Source organism: Lactuca saligna, chromosome 6, assembly GCF_052625555.1.
Source record: "Lactuca saligna cultivar CGN05327 chromosome 6, ASM5262555v1, whole genome shotgun sequence".
NCBI classification, from domain to species: Eukaryota; Viridiplantae; Streptophyta; class Magnoliopsida; order Asterales; family Asteraceae; genus Lactuca; species Lactuca saligna.
Genome location: NC_136422.1, coordinates 74,833,998 through 74,856,650, shown reverse-complemented (window position 1 = coordinate 74,856,650; position 22,653 = coordinate 74,833,998).

The window sequence follows — 22,653 nt, the reverse complement described above, 5'->3', positions numbered from 1 at the left end:
AGTGGGAGGGGGTTAGTATCTTTCGTGCTTTAAATGATAAAGATAAATTTTGCACTCAAAATAATGTAATTACTGAATGCATTCATGATTTTCATAAATCAAATTTGTTTTTATACTTTCGTGTGAGTCTTATAACCATGCTATTGACACAGCCTGCCTATAACAACATTTTTTAGGTGTTGTATTGTTATGACATTTGTCACCCCAGATTTGCCGATCTAACTGTAGCTAACAGTTTAGGAGCGGGGTTATCAATCCCGTATAGATCTAAACACAAGTATCACGCTCTCCCTCCAAGAGATTATGGTTCATAATACAGGACTTCAAATGCATACTTGAGAGTATGTTGAAGTTGAGTATCTCACAGTACTTAGTATAAATAGATTTACGATAAGAAAGTCATTATTTCCCTTTAGATAAAAGTACTTCATTTTTCAAGAGGTTTACGTAAGAATGTATGAATAACTTAAAAACTATACCCATTATAGTTTTTTTTTCAAAAGCGTGTTCCATTTGGTGAAAATAACCCAGTAAAATACTACTTGATACGTAAAGTAAAATGTTGATATTGAATAAGAATACGATAGAAGTTGTATTTGCATCTATATAAAATGATACACTTTCTTGTATTATACTTGTATTCCCCCCCTCCCCTAAAACATGAAAAGACTTGAAAATTAGAGGTGTGAACTCACTTGTTCGGTTTGAAGAGAGTGAGACTAGAGTCGAGCAGAACTTCAACTTCGGAAAGCTGCGTCATTAAGCTTTTCGGGGATCTCGGTAGCGTAGAACCTTCATCGGGGCTTGGGTATTGACTCGAGGGTGTCGGGATGGCCTCTAGAGCTTATAAGTGTGTGAAAGTGAGTGACAGTTTGAGAAAGGTGCCCCAAAACCCGGAGCTCATGCCCTCTATTTATAGGGTTGAAAACGTGAGTACCCTGGGCGTACTTCAGTTACGCTGGGTGTAACTTTGCATCCTGGCTTACGACTCGAGTCTAGCTAGGCGTAGAGCCTGTAGCCGATGGGAGTTGACCCTGCCACTGAGTATGCTGGGCGTACTCTTAAATTACGCTGGGCGTAATTCCTGCTTCAATCTTCTAAATTCCATAACTTTTGTGTACGGGCTCCGTTTTTCGCGTTCTTTATATCCATGTGTGGGTGAGACTATGCTCTACAACTTTCATTTAGACTCCGTCGGCTAGTTTTGACTTTATTTTTAATGTTATGTTTTTAATAGGCCGGGACTACTAAAGTCAGTTAAAAACTCATAACTTCTTTATCCGACGTCTGTTCATGTTTGTCTTTTTACCATCTTACTCCTATTGCAGAGACCTTCAACTCTTGTTTAGGTTGCATTAGCTAAATATCGTTCGATTTTTAATTCGAGCTTTTAACCCTCTACTGCTGTTACGAAACTTAGAAAATTTGTAACTTCTTCATACGAGGTCCAATTTGGGCGATATTTTTATGTGCGTTTATGGTTTAATGAACTCTATGACAATTGTTTAGATACGTAAGGCTAAAAATGTATTTATTGAATTTTCACTTTTTACGTTAAATAATGTTTTATCGGGTGTGTTGTGAATATTTGAGTGGTCATGATTTCTCCATTATAACCCGGTTTTGAACATTCTTTATGTTTTTGGACACTTTAGCACTATATCTAACATTTGATGCATCCCAAATCTATATTTTTGAACACTTTATTTTTGAGGTTAATTTCGTTGATTCCAAATAGTTTCATTGTATTTGACTTTTGAGTGTTACATTGTTTGGAAAAATATAGGGTTGTCAAATGAATCTTGTGTGATTCTCTGTACTTGGAATAGTAAGTAGTATCTCCTAACTATATATATTATAGTTACTAGTAATGTACATGTATAACTGAAAGTATGCCTTTGCTACACAAAGGTACTAAATGTAGTGACAGAACTTTTCTGTCTATATATGTATACATAATATATAACTAATATTTAGACGACATTCGGACAAATAGCCGATACCCTAAGGCCACATCCAAACAAGGAAAAAGAATTAAAGCGAGCTAGCAGTCCTAAGTCCTTTAAACATTACTTATATAACTATACATATATAGACATGTAATTGACAATATAAAGGTATAAAAGAAGTTTTGTAAAACCTTTGAAAAGTTTAATAAATAAGAATTTATGACTTGATGTCAGTTTATAAAATGATTTGAAAGTGGTTTGTTTGATAAGAATAGTTTAAAGTATAAGAAATCCTTTGTTTGAAACACAATTGTAACAGAGTTCGAAAGGAAAGATACAATATGTAAGACAGTTTGATAACGAGTTTAACATGTAAAAACGTTTTGGTAAGTGATTTGGAAGTAGTATACTGAGTAAACAGCTAAAAGTGTCGTAAATCCATTTGTATGCTAGTTATTAATCACATCTGATTGATATAATAACTAGCATGATTCAACTTGTATCCCCCCTAAAAGCATTTATAAACATTTAAAAACATTTAAGAGGTTAATTAAGGGGTATGAACTCACCTGTAGTGAGTGGATCGTATGGAACTGTCGGACAAGTGCTTGGTGTCAAGTGAAGACTTGAACACACACAATGATCCTAGTAACATATAAAGACATATATATGTATACAATTAGTGATAATAACACAATTTAGACAAGTATAAACACCCTAATGTTTGGAAAACACTTTGGTCAAAGTGTTAGGAGGCCATTGGGTTGCAACAAAGGAGTGTAGGGCATTCTTATTGTCACACCCCCAAACCAAGGATGGAGGAAACGTCCGGGGGTGGAGGACTTCATGTATAGTATCATAACCACAAATTCAATAGTAATTTAAGCAAACACAACCAACATATATATAATTGAAAAAGTTACATCACTTGTATGAATTACATGTTTCAAAATCAATTACAATATGTTAACAAAATATGGAAAGTTTGACGCCTTAACGTCCCATCCTCAAAAGCACTTGATTTCCTGTTTAGTGATTTCCTAAGAATGCAAGTTGTTTGAAAAGTGTCAACAAAAAGGTTGGTGAGTTCATAAATTTTTGTTATGAAACTTAGTAGAAGTCTTTCTCATGTAAATGTTGCGTTTGTTTGACAAAAATCCGATATTTTCCTTAAAATCCGTATAATGTAGCCTTATGACCAAAGACCAAAATGTATAAGAAATAATTGTTACTTAGTAGAAATGTCATGAGTTTGAATATATATAAAAAAATGAATTTAAATCAACCTAAAACCTACTTAGATTTTATGAAATCCCGTAAACTTTATGAATTGTTATTTCCCTACGTGAGTCGCTATAATCATACTATGACTATGTGAACCTGCCACGACGTTTCTTAGGTGTCGCGAAAATGAAATGACATTTGTCACCCGTAGACCTGCAGGTCCCACTGTAGCTAGCAGCAAGGTGTGGGGTGTCAAACCCAATATAGATCTATATACAAGTATCACGTTCTCCTTCTGGGAGACTCTGATTATAACTACCAGGAATTATATTCCGCACTCGGACGTACGGGAAGAGAGAATGTCTCACAATTTAGGGTAACAAGTTTACGTATAATGTGTGTGAGTGTAAACCTTTTCTGTATGAATGTACTCTTTTAGTACGAGGGTGTTATACAATATATCATAAACTATACCTATTATAGTTTATCTAAAACATTTGTAATATGTAAGAACTCTTTTATGGAAATGTATTAGTATTATGAATTTATTAAACTATACCCTTTTATAGTTTAATATACGTGTTCTAAAATGAATGAATAATATTTATTATGAATGACTTAGTTTCAGTCCATGATGATAAACTAACAGAGAAACACATTCAATAATTAGAACTTATGATTATACACTTTGCTCAACATAATACAAAGTGTTATGATATTTAAATGATGTTGGCTAACTTTACCCATTCTGCACTGTTTTGGAAAAATCATAGAAAAATCATACGATGTCAAAACCTAGATCCGTAAATTCTGAGAGTTCAAAAAATGTGTCTAGTTTACTCAAAATTTTTATCACGATTTTTAATGTCCTCTAACTTGGGTGAAAAAGTCCATAATCACAGACTGGTCCGGATTGTTGTTTGAAATGATAGGCAGTTTTGTAAAAATCACCATAAATTGTAGAAAAATCGTATGGAGATGTGCAAGTAGTCATTTTAAATCTAAGAACTTGAACTATTTTCACCTTGTACAGTTTTGATAACAAAACTGGTTAAGATGCCCAAAACAGTCCGTGAATGGAGTTGAACTTTTCTGATGAAGGCTGTTAGAAAATTTTAGTTATGTTCCTGGTGTTTTAACTTGTATTCCCCCCTGAAAACATGAGAAAATATGAAAATGTAGGGGTATGAACTCACCTTGAGTGATTTCAGTAGATGATTGTTGAAGAATGGAAGTGTTTAACTGAAGAACACTTGGAGATGCCTTGAAGATTTTCAAGAATCTAACATCATAGATATGGAGTTTGTGTAAGAAATCAATGATTTGAGTAGAATGAAGTGAAATAATCATAACGAGGATGAATTATACTTACTAAGAGTGGAAGAACACTTGAAAATCAGCCTTGAATCTCGAAATTTGTGGAGAAAAAGTTTGAGAGAAAAGTGGTGCTTGATACTTAGTGAAATGAGAGCAAATGAGAGAAATGAGGAGAGAGGGTGTTTTGTTCCAGCTCTAAAAATGTGGGAATGCGTAGAAATTGAGTGTAAGGGACATTGAAGTGACCTAGGTAAGGTGGGGAGGTGTGGCTGGTCATAGAGTGGGTGTGGGAGTGGTTGCTTGTGTCATAAGGTAAAGCAAAGTCAACACTACACCTCTTTGTACTTTACCCACTAACTTTTATTATTTAAACAAAGATTTTTATGAAAATATGATTAAATTGTGAGTATTTAGAGTTTGTTATGTTAAAATATGATTTTGGGTGAAAATCCCACGTTAAAATAATTAAAAACGGGCCTTAAACGCAAAACTACGCGAAAACCGGGAAGAAAAGCATTCCCAGCGAGACCTCTCGGTCCCTAGGCCGAGGTTCGGTCCTTGATGGGGGCTGTAGCCGGAAACAAAACGAACAGAGGGAAACAAAGGGGGCGAAGAAGCGAAGGGAGGCGAACCGGAAGCGAGAGGCGAAGGCGAGGGGGTTCGGTCCGGAGATAAGCGGCGAACGTGTCCGACCGAAATAAGCCGAATGAACAGTGGTGAACAGTGCCTTCGGGTTCGGGTGGTGCGCGAGGTTCAGTTCCTCCTGGCTCGGGTTCGGTTCTTCCTTGCTCGGGTTCGGTTCCTCCTTGCTCTCGGGTTCGGTCCTTCTTGCTCTCGGTCCCTAAGAGGACCTTCGGGTCCTAAGAGGCTTCTCTTCTTATAATGAGGTTTCGGTTCCTAAGGTCCATTTTTCTCGTTTTTACCCCGTTTTAAGCCGTTTTTGACCCGGTTAAGGGTCAGAATGACCCGAATGACTCTAAAAAGTTACGGGAAACTTTTGAGAGAGATTTGGGAGAGATTTCACACACTTGGAGAGATCTTTCATACAATGAGATATTTGAGAGATATTTCACATGCTTGAAGAGATTTCTCATACGAAGATATATTTGGGAGAGATTTGACATTCTTAGAGAGATTTGGGAGAGATATAACATTCTTGGAGAGATTTCTCATACAAAGAGATATTTGGGAGAGATTCTTGATAAGAAGAGATAGAGTGAAAACGATTGAGAGAGGTTCGTGTGTGAAAAATGTGAGTGTCCGGCTTCGCAATGCAAGGTTCGTAAACCCTGTTAAGCCTTGTTTAAGGATCTTACACACCCCCGATGAGTATGCAACATGGTTTTATCAGTTTAGTTCATTGATTTGCACTAAGGCTCAGGAAATTTTAACACAAGATTTTTCCCAAGTGATGTTTTCCCATTAATATAGCAAGTTATACAGTATGAACATAACACAAACCCTAATACACAAGGTTTAATCGAGTTGACCGGTTTGACTTGATGACTCGACTTGACTCAAGATTGACGATTGTCGCAGTTATTGAGTTTATGGCCCAAGGACCACACTCAATGGAGTTTACGACCCAGGGGAGTTTACTCCTGGCCGTAAACTCTCTAAAGGGTCTTAATTAGAGGCTTAAAGGTATGATGTCTTAACTGGTTAAGTGTTCCAAGGTTAAACAAGAGGCTATGTGAGTTTAAGGTCCTAGAATTGACCTTAACTTGAGTTTACGGCCTGGGGACCAATTCTCCATGAGATTATGGTTGTAATGTAACAACGTAAAAATTCCAATTTAATTAAATTTTTTTTTCATTTTTTAAATCATGGAATGTAAATCATATCATCATTTCAAAACATCACAACAGTGTTTTCAATACAACTCCCAAGATCTCTATAACATAAACTCCATTAGTGTTGGTGTGTACGAGTTAAGCCTTCGCCTTCCCGCGACCCTCGCTGGTACCTGAGACATCAAACACAACAACTGTAAGCATAATTGCTTAGTGAGTTCCCCCAAAATACCACATACCACAAATACGCCACTCAAGGCTAAACCCAACCCTCCAATCAAGATGTCTCGGTGGGACCCTCCAATCCCGCAGCTTGTCGGACCCTCTAGTCCAGTCATAGCTTGTTGGGCCCTCAGGTCCAGTCATAGCTCGTTGGGCCCTCCAGCCCGGTCAATATCGTTGGGCCCTCCGGCCCGTTCTATATAATCACAGAGCACAAATCACATAGAAATAATGCATTAAACCACATAGCATACATAGCATACAATACTCTGTCACATAACTCTGGTTACCCACTCAAGGTAAAGTATAGTGAGAAGACTCACCTCGAATGTCTTGATAATTCGCGAACCCTGGAAATCACTCGTGCTCGAACCTCCGAGCTAATATCCTCCTATAACATCATATATCTCTAATTAATACTTTTACCACTAAGGTTGACCATCCCTATCACTGGTCAACTCTGGTCAACGGTCAATTTGACCGGACTCGGCGAGTGCACTAGAGTGACTCGACGAGTCTACGCATTTTCACCAACTCTTTAAGATTCTCATTTAACACGTCGAGTACTCCCCTGACTCGACGAGTTCCACCTGGTCATGAATCACGGGGCCACCACGACTCAACTCGCCGAGTCGCAAGGACAACTCGGCGAGTCCCAACTCGACTCGGTCCACTTTTCCATCCCTCTCTAACTCTCTGTGACTCACCGAGTCACCCATAACTCGGCAGGACTACTCACTGGGTGGTGTTAAGGACAGTCTTCAAGCTACTCGTCGAGTTTGTTCTTCAGACTCGGCGAGTCCATGCCATGCATGAGCTAAAACTTGCTTCTACGGTCAGATCCGTTCCATACACACATAGATCTGGCCTTCCCAATCTCATTTATCACGTAAAGTCTCAGTCTTGGCCGCCATGCAACACTTACAAGGCTCTTTTTGGGGAAATAACCTCTAATATGGCAACCCTAGTCACCAACTCAAAAGAATGGACATAAAGCATATCATTTGGGGCCTTCTGGACCTGCTAAGGTCCAGATCTAGGTTCCATATCTCCATGGGACCTTTCATACTTCAAATACAAGTCAAATAAGGCAAGAAGAAACCCTATATTTGACATATCAACCAAAACACGAAGATTAGCTCTGAAAGTTACCTCAAAAAGCTTCCCTTGATGAAATAGAAGCAGATCCAAGCTCCCCAACTCTTCTAGCTTGATCTTCTCCTTCCTTTCTTTCAATAACACACAAATTGGTGAACAAATAGCCCCTTATCTCACTCACAAGGACTCTCAGCTGCTTTGGTGCACTCAAGGATCAAGGTGGCCGCAATGAAGGGCCATAAGGTCCTTTAAATAGGGCTTAAGACTGGAAAATTAGGGTTTCATTAAACAGTGCGGGCTCGCCGAGTCAATCCCTTGGACTCGCCGAGTCCAGACGCGAACCTTCGTCCAAAACCGCGACCCGACTCGGCGAGTTCGACCTCCAACTCTCCGAGTCCCCTCACAAAATACCAAAAATATGAAATTAGAAGATACCTGGAAATCTGGGTTGTTACAATTCTCCCCCACTAGAACTAGACTTCGCCCTCAAAGTCTCGCTCTGCAAATAGCTCCGGATGCTGCTCCCGCATCTCACGCTCCGGCTCCCAGGTCATCTCTGATCCCTTCCGATGCTGCCACTGAACCAACACCAGGGATACTTACTTGTTCCTCAAAACCTTGATCTTTCGATCTCTGATGGCTACTGGTCTCTCGGCATAATTCAGGCTCGCATCTACCTGAATATCCCCTAATGGAACCACTACCGTTTCATCGGCTATACACTTCCTCAACTGCGACACATGGAAAGTGTCGTGAATTTGTCCCAACTCTGCTGGCAAGTCTAAACGGTAGGCTACCCGGCCCACCCTTGCGATCACATGGAAAGGACCAATATATCGGGGCCCCAACTTGCCCCTTTTCCTGAATCGAATCACTCCTTTCCAAGGAGAGACCTTCAGGAGTACAAGATCATCGACCTGAAACTCAAGCTCGGACCGGCGTCTGTCTGCATAACTCTTCTGTCGGCTCTGAGTGGTCAATAACCTCTACCTGACCAGCTAAATCTGCTCGGTCGTCTGGAGTACGATCTCCGTGCTACCCATAACCCGCTGCCCTACCTCACCCCAACAGATGGGGGTGCGACACCTCCGCCCATACAACAGCTCAAAGGGTGGCATACCAATGCTCGAATGATGGATGTTGTTGTAGGAAAACTCTGCCAAGGGTAAATATGCATCCCAGCTACCCCCGAAATATAACACACATGCCCAGAGCATGTCCTCGAGCGTCTGAATCGTCCGCTCACTCTGACCGTCTGTCTGGGGATGATATGCGGTACTAAAATGCAGCCTAGTACCCAATTCCTCATGAAACTTATTCCAGAACCTGGAAGTGAAACGCACATCACCGTCTGAAACAATCGAGATCGGCACTCCATGCCGCGATACTACCTCCCTCACATATAATTCTGCCAACTTCTCCGCAGAAGAGCTCTCACTGATGGCTAGAAAATGAGTGCTCTTCGTCAATCTATCCACGATCACCCAAATCGCATTGACTCCCCTCGCAGTCCGCGGCAACTTGGTGATCAAATCCATAGTAATATGTTCCCAGTTCCATTCGGCAATATCTAGCGGTTGCAACTTACCGTGCGGTCGCTGGTGTTCGGCCTTGACCTGCCGACAAGTCAAGCACCTCTCGACAAACCATGCGACATCCCTTTTCATACAGGGCCACCAGTACTCCTTCCTTACATCCAAATACATTTTCGTAGCACCGGGATGAATCGAGAATTTCGATCGATGTGCTTCCTCCATCAAAATAGTACGTGCACTGCCCACAAACGGTACCCAAATCCGACCCTGAAAATTCATAAGCCCTCGACCATCCGTGACGAATACTGATACTTGACCTACAACCCGCTCCCTCTTCTGATGTTCTAGCTTCGAAGCCTCTGTCTGAGCTCCTCGAATAATATCCAAAATCAGGGTCAATACCATCAACCTCATACAAATATCTCGGATCGTGGCGCTTTCCGCCCTACAGCTCAACGCGTCAGCTACCACATTAGCCTTGCCCGGGTGGCACATGATCTCACAATCGTAATCCTTCACCACATCCAACCACCTCCTCTGTCGCATATTCAGATTTGGCTGATCCATCAAGTACTTCAAGCTCTTGTGGTCCGTGTATATCGTACACTGAACCCCATACAAATAGTGTCGCTAGATCTTGAGGGCGAAAACCACAGCCCCCAACTCCAGATCATGGGTGGGATATCTCATCTCATGAGGCTTCAACTGCCTCGAAGCATACGCTATCACATGACCTCTCTGCATAAGCACCGCCCTCAAACCCGATATAGAGGCATCACAGTAGACCACAAAATCCTCCATCCTTGGCTGTAAACTCTCATCCAACCCTTTATTATTGATTTTCTAAGGCCTAAACATGTTAAACCTAGTACATGACAAGTTAGAACAAGAGCACTAATGATATAGGAGCTTGAATGGTTGGTTTTAGCCAAGAACACTAGTGTGTGTTATTGGTGTTCTTGGTGAAACTTGATGATCTATGAAAACATGATTTTTATGGATGAAATCATGTAAGGATATTAGATTTAAGAAATGTATCAACAAGTTATGGAAGATTACTTACTAGTTTTGAAGATCGGGGACGAAGATTGGGATGATAGCTGAGAGGACGTGAAAGAAAATCAGTCAAGGAAGGAGAGGAATGAAAAAAATGGCCAACAATTGATAATATAGTGTGAGTTTATGGCCCACATGGAGTTTACGACTATAAACTCCATTGTGGTGGCCGTGAACTCATGGTCAATGTGTTTTAGGCTTGTTCTTTGTAATATAGCTTCGACAGATAAACCCCGACACTTATCCCTTAAGCGTACAAGGCTCAGAACGCTCTAACAGACTCCAAATTGTGCTAAATGATAGTAGGATTAAGTTTGCATTTCATTGAAGTGTTTGAATGAAGAGGATAGAACATTTCGGGTTGTCACATCATCCCCGTTAGAGGGAATTTCGTCCCGAAATTAGAGTTTAGGTAAAGGAGTAGGTATGGATAATCAAGTAAAGAGATGGGGATACTTCCTATTTTATTGATCCTTGTGCTCCCAAGTGAATTCAGGTCCTCGCTTGGCACTCCAGCAAACCCTCACTAATTGGATGCAACTTTGTTTCGTCCTCTTGACCTCTCGATCCACGGTCACCACGGTTCTTCCATGAAGGTCAGGCTCTCATTGAACTCGATCTCAACGAGTGTGATTACAAGAGTCCTGACGGAAAAGTACTTTTTCAAGTTCAAGACATGGAGGGTAGAATGTACGTTACTGAGTTCGCGGAGTAAGTTGAGTCATGGATGCTTCTTTTCTCTTTCTTACTACGTGATTGTATAAGTAGGTCATTTATAAGGAAGATGACGAAGTGATCCTAGTAAGGATGGCATACCCTAGTCATTAAGTTCATGAGTACTACGGGCGCATTGGTCTTATTAGAGGGGTATCACTACGGACTCGTAGCGTTCGCATCGAGTTCGGAAGATCGTCCTCGGGATATCCTTCTCTAACACTCGCAACTGGTGATATTCAGATCTCAAGTCCATTTTTGAAAGGTAAATCGTTCCTTCCGGTTGGTCAACCAATTCATCTATGCGAGGCAGAGGTTAATGATTTCTAATGGAAATCTTATCGAGGTCTCCATTAGTCGATGCACCGATGAAACAATCCGTCTATCTTCTTGAAGAATAAGGTAGGAGCTCTCCAGGGTGAGGAGCTTGTTCTTTCAATTCCATTTTTGAGTAATTTGATAAGTTGCCCGGACGGTTCTTGCATCTCTGTAAGTGCTAGGCTATAGGGAAAATCGGCTATAGGGGTAACATTGGGTTCTAAGTTTTTTCGCATGACAGCACGGTCACTCATAGTCTTGAGCAGTCTCCATCCTGAAGTTCATATTAGAAGTCATACATGGTTCATTAATCACATTCCTATGTATACGAGTCATGTATAATTAAGATTGAAAAGGTAGTCGAATAAATGATTCTTCTTTAAGCTCACATCAAAACAAGGAAAAGAAGTTAAAGCGGAATCATCAATTCTAAATCTGTAGAACCTTGATTATATACCACCCTTGTGTATACATTCATCAGCGACAGATCAACCATAAGGGCCCTTGGATTGAACTTGACATAATGTACAAGTGGTATTCCGTGGAGGTTTGTTGAGGTTTCTTCGGAAAGGTTATGAAATATAGGATATCCCACACATGGGTATGTCGGAGTTCTGGATTGACGGCTTTGCTAGAAAGGCGATTTCGGAGAAAGAGATTTACGTACGAAATTGTTATTGTGAGGATCAAATTGACTCAATTTGTATGATAATATCAGACTTACTTGGAAATAAAGGCATTAGATTCGGTCATAAAGGCGTTACAGACAAAACACAACAGTGCAACTTTTAACAGAGTTACAGTACTATAGATTAGCTACAACACTACTGCTGCGAAGAAGGTATACTACAAAAGGCAAGTGTATGCAGCATGCGGGTCCCTTGACTGACGGGATCTCGCAAAATATAAGACTCGAGTTGCACTAGTCTTAAACAGTTTAAAAGCATACTTAATTACTGCCGATTGAAAGTGAACCCTTTTGTTATGTTTTTCCATTCTGAGGTTAAACTCCTCCTGTTCCATCGTCATTCTTCTCTGTTGGCAGTCCCTCTTGAAGTGTCCCATCACCCCAAATAAATGGAATATCCGGGAAATTTCGTCATTGGTGGTTGAAGTAATGTGTTGGATCTGAGTCTTGCAAAAGCGGGTAGTGTGTTCGTTCTTATTGCAGTTATTGCAGTCTAACAGACGACATCTACCTAGATGATGGAAGCTGCACTTATTGCACATCGGTAGGTTTTCAGCATACCGTCTGGTTGGGTTAGGGATAATTGGGATACCAGAAGGGATGATAGTACGAGTTACCGATGTCGTGGCCGTGAAGGCTGCCATAGGTTGTTGTCTTATGCTCTCCCCTTGGGGTGATTTGCCTTTAAATATATTCCAGAAATTTCTTTTGTTACTCTTGGGTTTGAGATTCGGAATGTCGTGGTAGTTCGTTACTCGTTGATGTACTCGATTGTTAATTTGATTGGAATTATAGCTAACAATCCTACTAACATTTGTGTTGTTAGCGTTAAGGTGAGTCATGACAGTTGTCAAAGAAGCTGAGACTACAACTTGAAAGGTAGATGCATCAATCTGAAGAGTTGGTGTTTGGTTGATGTGTTGTTTACTTTTTTTCGACGACATGATTCTATTACACGAAAAGACAATGAGTTCGTGAGCGATTATGGTTGAACCTAGACCTATTCTGATCAATAATGTAAAGAGTAGAAGTATGTTCTTGAGGGTTTGACCTACATCCCTATGATGTAGTCCTAGTAAGGAATAGAAGTAAGTTCATAGAATGGTCTCAAGACGTTTGTCGTCCAAACCAAGGTATTATTGGTTGGCGGATAACATGATCTAACCTTTGAAAGAAAATTGGAAATGATCCCGGAGTTAAATTAATATAGTCCAATAACTTGACTAGAGTGAGTTTCAAATAGACTTCAACGATGGTATGATGAAAGCATTTGAACGAAGAGTGACACAGAAATTAGCCAACTGTCAATATCATTGATATTCATGATGTAATAAGTTTGGAAAAATTGACCTTGTAGTAGGTCTTACATCATATCCGAAGTAGAAAGGTCTTTGACAGCATAAAGGCCTAACTAAAAGTACTTACAGTACAGATAGTTACTTAGAAAAGTGCTACATAGGACATAGATAAGATCACGATTCTTTAAAACAAAGAAGGAAAGTAAAGCATCTCCTACTGGTGATAGTCACCCCTATGGTGAATCCTTAGGTCAGCTAGTTGACGTTCCATATCAAGCAGGTATCTTTCGTACACCCTCTTGCATACTCGGAGCTCTATGACTTCGGCTCGAGTTTTAGCTAGTGCTTGCAGCAGGGTCTCATGGTCTCTCTCAGATCTCTCACGAGTGTTTTCAAGGCGATTGGTGTGGATCTTATGCATTCTTGCGTTGGCATCAAGCTCTACGATACAATAGAGAGCCGTCCTGCCCTAAATTTCATTTTGGGCAACTCTACGGACTGGGATTGGTAGAACTCTGTCTGCTGAGCCCCCTTCGCTTAAGTTGTAGAAGCTTTAGTCTCCATTAAACGGCATAGTTTGATCTTGCTCTTTGCTCGATGTTTCCAAGCATTCTACCCAAGGAGGCATCAGGCCATGAAAAGCTGGATGAGGGTTAGGATTTGGAATGGGAGCTAGCGGTGGTAGATTCTCAACCTCATGCTCGGAGTTAGCACCATCCGAAAAGTATTCAGCATGGTGATCATCCAAAGGGATTGGATGATGATCCTCTAGTTCTTCTACAAACCATCCAACATTGCCTTCATTCGGAAGGTACGGGTTATCGTGGGGATGGAATCCAACCCTATTATATATGCGAGAATTAGGGTAAGGAAATAAATATTAGACGAACTAACTAGATAATTATTAGATAATCTTCATTAGTTACATCACTATTTGTGAAGTGCATATCAGTTATATGTAATCAAAATAGAATAGCCCTTCGAATAAGTGACCTTAACTCAAAATTCATAAGGAACAGGGGTAAAGCAAAATTTTCACAGATTCTAAGTATATGACATGCTAGTTACATATAACCTTAGTGTATCCACTTAGCAACTATCGACTTAGTAATGAATATTTTTTTAGTTCTCAAATAAGTAATTATAGTAACACAAAAATACTCCTATTGTATTTTATACTTATGTTCTGTTCTAGTGTTCTCATTGTGGTAGTGTTGGTAAGTTTTTAGACTTGTCGCCATATCACAACCATTCTTGGGCATATGCTAATCACTCCCCGGGACCAGCATAGTTGATCAAGCTATTCCACTCACAGGACTGACCATACATCCCCGAGCTTACTTGTGATATCCAATAATCATAATACTTTCGTTCATGTCATTGTGACATTGATTTTAGTATGAATGCAAGTATGTATACTTTGTTAAATATTTTATTATTTAAAAGTATAAACTCTTGGTCAGAGTATTTTTAATCCCATTGTATTTATAGTATGTATATCTTTTATGGGTTGATATACTCAATTCACTATAAACAATGCTCTGATACCAATCTGTCACACCCTAAAACCAAGTACGGCGGAAATGTTCTGGAGCGGAGGACATCATGTAAAGTATCACAACAATGCGAAGTAGTAAACAAGCAACAACATCATCCATTGCATTAATAGTATAATTTTTAATTACAAGTGAGTTCTTTCATAGAATAAAACAACATACATCATCCATTGCATTAATAGTATAAGTTTTAATTACAAGTGAGTTCTTTCATAGAATAAAACAGCATAACGAATAATCAAAATATAAGACGAGTCTTGACTGCTCCGTCTTCACAAAACCTGGTCGTCGTACTTTTCTATTGGTGGCTTGATAATACAAGTTATTTTGAAAGCGAGTATCAGCATAAAGTTGGTGAATTTATAAGTATTTATGTGTCTTTGATTTGTAAAACATTAAGAAAAAACTTGTAAATGTTTGAAGAAAAGTTCGTATAAGTATGAAAACCGTAGAAAATCCCATATTTCCTACTAGTATAAAATGTAGTCTTTTACTAAGAGTCGACTGTTTTGAAGTTTTGAACCTCTACATAAGTGAAGGTTTTTCCCTTGTACAACTATTATTATTCAAATCTAGTCTACCTCATCAATTATATGAATGTGGCACAAAATAAAGGTAATAAGGAAAACAATATAATAACTGAAATCGTATCCTTTTGTACTAGGATATTCACGGCGTGGTAACTCACCGAACAATACAACCGTAGACATCCGTCGATGTGCATTTTCCCACTGTAGCTAACAACCGGGTGTAGAATGGTCAGTCCCGTATCATATGTAATAGTATCTATGTAATAGTATCTATGAAATAGAATCTATGCAATAGTATCTTTGTAATAGTATCTCTTCATATAGTATGTAGTAGTATCTCTTCATATAGTATGTAATGTATTAGTATAGACTCATGAATGAATTGACTCATGTGTGATTCTCTGTACTTGGAATAGTAAGTAGTATCTCCTAACTATACATATTATAGTTACTAGTAATGTACATGTATAACCGAAAGTATGCCTTAGTACCCAAAAGGTACTAAATGGAGTGATATAACTTTTATGTCTATATATGTATACATAATATATAACTAATATTTAAATGACATTCGGATAAATAGCCGATACCTTAAGGCCACATCCAAACAAGGAAAAGGAATTAAAGCGAGCTAGCAGTCCTAAGTCCTTCATGTTGGATTTTGAGCATTCTAACACTTCCTATGTGTACATGCAACCTTAATAAACCTTGGATCTATGTTTGTCTAAGATACATGCAAATAATTAATTTTCCAAGGTTTATATCCTAGCTAGCATGGCATGGGGAACATGAATCAAATAAAGCTAGAAGAAATACTTACCTTGAAGTCGTAGTTGATTGCTTGGAGTTTTTGAGCCTAGCACCAATACTGTGGATGCCTCAAGTGGAAATCACAAATCACCACAAACTTGGAACTTTGAGAGAATAGTCACTACTATCTTGAAATTTGCCCTCACCTCAACAAGTGTCAACTAGTGTCATTTCAAGAACCAAAGCCTCCTTTATATAGTGTGGAGGATTAGGGTTACATCCCTAAAACCCATGTCTCTTCATTGCCATGACATCCATGGGTTAAAGCTCCATGGAGTATCCATGGACTTTTCCATGCAAGCCTAGACCATTCCAAATAAGCTGTAGCCCACACTATATAAATATAGAAGCCCATATTTAATTAGTAATATCCTTGATCTCTAAATTAATCCTAGATTAATTATAGATCACTACTAATTAAATAATATGATCTTATATTAATATATTAGAACTTATAATATATTAATAAATCATAACTTGTACTATTCTCAAATATTATCCATAAATTGTTCGGGTGAAGTGTAACCCAAATGGACCATGTCGGGTCGGGTCAAGTACATACCAAATATAGTTATGAACTTAGACACTATATCCAACAGTCTCCAACTTGGATAAGTCTAATATCTATAGTCACAAGTATGACTTCAGGAACCGATCAGCAATCGTAGCTCTTTAAACTCTGTTGAACTAGAACGCGCCATTTAAGATAAGTGATCATATAATCCTCCATTCTAGATATCAGTTGGACAAATACATGGAACATGGTCTTGATTATTGTCCAGCATTTGTTTCCTGATTTCCGATTTGTTTGACATAGAACTTAACTGAACACATCAATTTAGTTCTGACCGGGCCCGATACAAAGGTCAAAACAAAATCATCGAGGGGCCCAGATATCAGCTTCTAATCCAAGAAGGAACAGATAAAGTTTGACTCATATGTTTGTTCTACCACTTATTGAATTACACACAAAAGCACGTTTTATAACATCGAGTTACCAATGCGTTTTCGTACAATCAATGCATAACCAACTTGTAAGTAACAAATCATATCTCTAGGTTTGAAGACTTATATGATATTACCGTCTCACGATCACTCGAGATAGAATTCCATGAAGTGATTCCAGTGAGCGTGGGTTGAGTCCAATGCTTAGAACTTATGAGCACTCATGATTGTTGTAGCCATGTCCAACACCTTAGACCTCTGCAACCAATCATGATAGTCTTGATTCATACCTACTTCCGACATATGACCGACTGTGGAGGTTTGAATAATATGATATACCAAACATAATTATTCTGGAAGTCAAAACATGCAAAAAAGAAATAAAGTAAACGATCAACAAGAGATAGCAACACTTTACTCATAAATAAAACACCTTTTATTCATCATCAAATGTCAATTACACTTTACAAATTTCATAATTTATCTAACTACTAAAACTTATATCTGATGGGTTTTGTCCATAAGACATCCTATGTGCTCATACAAACCCTAATGCTTGGATCTGGGTTTCTCTATTGTACATGCTTTGAATCCAAGACTATAAACCCTAATTCTAGCATATGGAAATCGATATTACCATATAATTAGGTTTAAGATATTACCTTGATTGTTATGTAGCAATAACAATCCTAATTCCTCCTTGAATTGACTTTGGAATGCTTAGAGTCACAAGTGTCACTCCTCTAATGGCTTACAAACACCAAGAGCAAATAGAGAAGGTATAAAGAGAGAGGAGAGAGGTAGGAATTCGTCCTTAGGACTTCTTGGGAAGGCTTAGACGAATTCATGAGCCTTAGGGGGTTTATATAGGCGTAAAGATTAGGGTTTTAGTCCTTATCCTTATCTAGTTGCTTGCCCACCAAGTAACCATAAGATAAGTCTTAGAAACCCTTATCCTAGTCGAATTCTAAGGCATTATCTCCTTAAATTCGTTCACCCTATATCTAAGATAATCCTTACCTTATTTTGTAACTATCACATAATTACAAATCAACCCCTCTAGTTTAGTTAATTACACTTGATCACAAAATTAATTCCTAATTAATTATTGAACAATATTAATTAAACAAATATGATTTCTCCTTTAATATATTATTCTTATAACATATTAATAAATCATAATAACCTCTCTCTCTTTATTTATTTCTCCAATCATGTTGCTTTGGTGAAGGCAACCCAAAAGGACCATGCACCATCGGGTCAAGTACATACCAAAATAGTTATGGACTTCGACACTAATCCAACAGTCTCCCACTTGGATAAGTGTAATAACTATTATGCGTATCACTTCAGATCCTGATCTGCAATCGTAGCTTTCCAAAGCCGCTGTCAACTCTGATCCTATCAGATACGCGTGTCGTTAGATAAGGGATCATATATTCCTCCATTCTAGATATTGTAAGACATGATTTCTAATCATTCTCTTTGTACTATTTCTCGATTCCCGATTTATGACGACTGGCTAATTGAACAAATCAAATTACCCCTAGCTCGGCCGAGCATTTACGTTTGTCATCACTAAACCATCGAGGGGCCCAAAAGATATCGCTTTTATCCTTCTTTGGATAAAAGGAACGGATAAACTTTGATACAATGCTTGATTGCACTTACTAACCAAATCACACACAACAATATGTTTTATAACACCAAGTTACTAGTGCGTTTACATATTATCAATGTGCAACCGATTTGAAAGATACAACTCACACATCTTGGTTTCAAGAATATAAGATGTTATCGTCTCACCAATCACTCGTGATACAATTCATGGAGTAATCCAAGCGAGCGTGGGTTTAATCCAATGCTCAAATTCATATTCATAAGCACTCATGAATGTTGGAGCAAACATTTGCTTATGTCTTATACTCTTTTAGACAATCCACACACCAATTCACGACAGTCTTCATTCATACCTACTTCCAACATATGAACGACTGTGACCCGTTTGAATAATTCGATTATTCTTAATAAACTCAATTATTCTGGAAGTCAAAACATGCAAAGTGAAACACAAGAATAATACTAATCCCATATGGCCTTAACCCTTTGAGTATAAATAAAACACCATTTATTTATTACCATATCAATTACTCATTATTTGTCGTTTCGGGTAATCAACTTCTTACTTGAATTATTACACTTGTCCCATGCTCCTAGCATGCACACATTGTTTACCTATGGTTCTTACTTTGTGAAATAGATCACATTGAACACATTTCCAATCATTCTAATTCCACAACTCCAAATCCTTTTTCATAAGTGAAAGAATATCAAATTCTTGATACTTATAGAATATGCTAGATTCTAACATTTTATGCAATGATCCTTTTGTAATGTCACTGCACAAAAGTCATAAAGACTATTGCCAATCGTATTACAAAGTCCTCTAATGGAGATTGTTACAAGACAATTCCTTAGATATGATGTCTCTCACTCAAAGTACATTCCTTTGAACATCCTTTTGCATAAAAGTTTCTAATCTAGTCATAGATTTTCAATATTCAATTCCTAATATGGACACGCTTCCATATTTTCCATATGACAACTTATTCTTAATAGAATCTTGTCTATTCATAATAATGTCGATATGGTCCATTCAATACCATGCTTCCAACTACTCACAAGCAACCAATCCTCGTCGAACTTTGGATTGTCCTTTGATAGTTGTTTAATTATTTTAGTCAAAACCGATCCTAGTCCTTTTTCCCTCTAAATGCGCTAGACATTTGGAAATTTTAGAATGGTCAAACATTAAGGCATTTGCAATCGATCCTATACCCGAAGCGTATGGGACACAATGCATAATGTTTTATTTGCTACGTTCTCAAAATTCGAATTGTGAAGAGGAATGCCGCAATCATAATCGAAATTTTAAGAACACACTATGTACCTTTGACTAAATTTATCAACATTTCTCAACCTAATCCTTTATATTTGAAACGAAGCATAATATTCTCTCCCATAATTATAGCAAAAGAACTTTACAACCCTTACGACTTTGCAAGGTATAACTCTTGTTTTTCTATAACTAATATTGCCAACTTGCAATACTTTCCATAATAATCATACAATCATAACTTTTATACAATCATAACTTTTATGCTCCCACTATCATGATGATTACTATAAAAAAATAAAACTTATGCTCCCATTAGCTTCGACATGTATTCAAAACATCTTAACTTCCAGAAAAAACAATACCTATTGAATTTCTTAAGTCCATGTATCTAATACTTAATGCTTTGATAATCTTTTATCAAGGCCTCTTAAGCTTATACACCTTTGCCTTAGATAGTTCATATGTGTGTCTAAACAATTAAGACTAATTGCCAAACCTCACAATTCAAATCATGGAAAGGGATACCGTAACCATAATTGAATTCGAGAATGCAACTTTACAATCACTATCTTCTTAAAATCTTTCTTAGTGAAAACATTTCCTCACAATCATTTTCATGAAGGAGGAAATCTTATGACGCTTAGATTTAAACGGTGTATGTGTTCCTATCCATGTGAATTTGTTAAAACCAAAGTTTACGATAAATTCAAACTCATATGGACCGAAATTTCTTAATCTTGATTTCTTGCCTTATGGTAGCACAGCTGCCCACCACGTGTTCCAAGTAGTTAAGCAACTCACATTTTCCTATCAATGTACCTTTCATTGATTAAGGTGCTTTGCCTTTTATGCATTCAAAATGAGAACTCAAAGAACTCACATGCATAATTAACTTAATTGGAATAGCAAAGAAACAAAATAATGTCAACACGATAGGTTGCAAAACCTCAACTCGTGTGCTAGTGATGATCAATAAGGTTTATTTGATTTGTTCTTGAATCCTTTCAAGACCATTAAGACTCCCACTGACTCTTTGACATATAAGATTCTCTTGTAAATAACCATTTCTTGACAAAACAAATATTCAAGAGTTAGTGTAGCTATTATCAAAACACTTCATAAATTGGTCCTAGTTGGTCTTTGTCTTATCCAAGACATCACAACTTTCCACATTTGATGAATGTTATAAACCTTTAATACTTTTCACTCATTGTCACAATCTTAACTTTAAGACTTGTTTTGGAACGAAGTATGATTGACTTCTTGATTTAACCATTTCTTCAATTCTTGATTCCTCTACTTAGACATACAATTGTACTAAGACTCATTTAGAGGATCAATTAAGATATGGTTCTTAATCATAAAGACCTATCATGAAGCATAAAAGGTACTCTCCCTTCTTCTTAGGATGGAGAAACTTTTATCTTTCTGCCTACTTGATTCTCATTCGTTTTGCTATTGATTTAAACCTTTTTAATCAATTCCGAATTATACTTAATCTTATAAGTATAATCATATTTACTAAGCCTTTAGTAAATCATGACGAATATCTTTGTTACTCTTATGGTGAACTTGATCAACACACAACTTTGTGTACTCGATCTCCTAGTCCTTCACTTGACACTTTGTCAATGAATTTGTCTAATTTCCAAATATGAAATTTCTCATTCATCATGCAACCAAGTTGCGTGATTCCAAATTTCAGTCCAATTGAAACTTTGGGCGATGAGAAACTCTCCCTATTTGGTAAATTCTCGACATTTCCATAAATAACATAACTAAGAATCATATCCATTCGTTGTAGAAATATGCAAACATCAATTTTCATAACGATTTCATTGCAAGGAAGTAAAAAAATAAATAAGTGAAAATTTATTTTATTTATAAAAGCTGTGGAAAAACATTTGTCATTACAATGAAAAATCTATTGAAAACTATGTAAAAGGAAAATTTCTATCATAACTATCTAAGCTCAAAATCCATTTCTTCAAGTCCATGCGATCGAGATCCATCTCTTGTGATTAGATTCATCTTGCTCTCTTATCAAGCTTCCTTTCTTTTCACCGATCCTCCAAAACATTCAAATGCAATCTTATCACATCATGTATTAAGAAACAATGAATAGGAACTTAACGGAGTTAGATGGTGGATTTTACCTGAAGCGCAGTCATACTTTTGACTCTCCCATCTCTTAGATCTCTTAGGTAAATAGGGCAACTTCGTCTCCACTGCCCCTTGTCTTGGCAATAAAAGCAAATTGACTCTTTTGGAACAACACATGGAACTACTTCAGACATCGCCTTTCTCTTATGATCAAACTTTTCGATCTTTGCATGTCTTTCATTGCCATTGTCTATATCCATAGAGGTCTTGAAGGCAGATTCACCAATCAACTTTGCTTTTCTATTGCGCCAAACCATTGCTGATTCAGCAGCAATAAGCATATAGGTGAGATCAATAAGGGTCACATCGTGGTTCATCATATAGTACTCTCTTACGAACTCACTATACGAGTTAGGAAGTGACTGAAGAACCCAATCAACAGCCATCTCTTCACCGACAACGGATCCCATCATTCTTAACCTATCAATGTGTGACTTCATCCCTAAGAAATGTGCACACACCGACTTTCCTTCTTTATGTTTACTTGCCAAAAGGGCTTGAGTGATATTGAACCTTTCAATTTTACAATCTTGTGGGT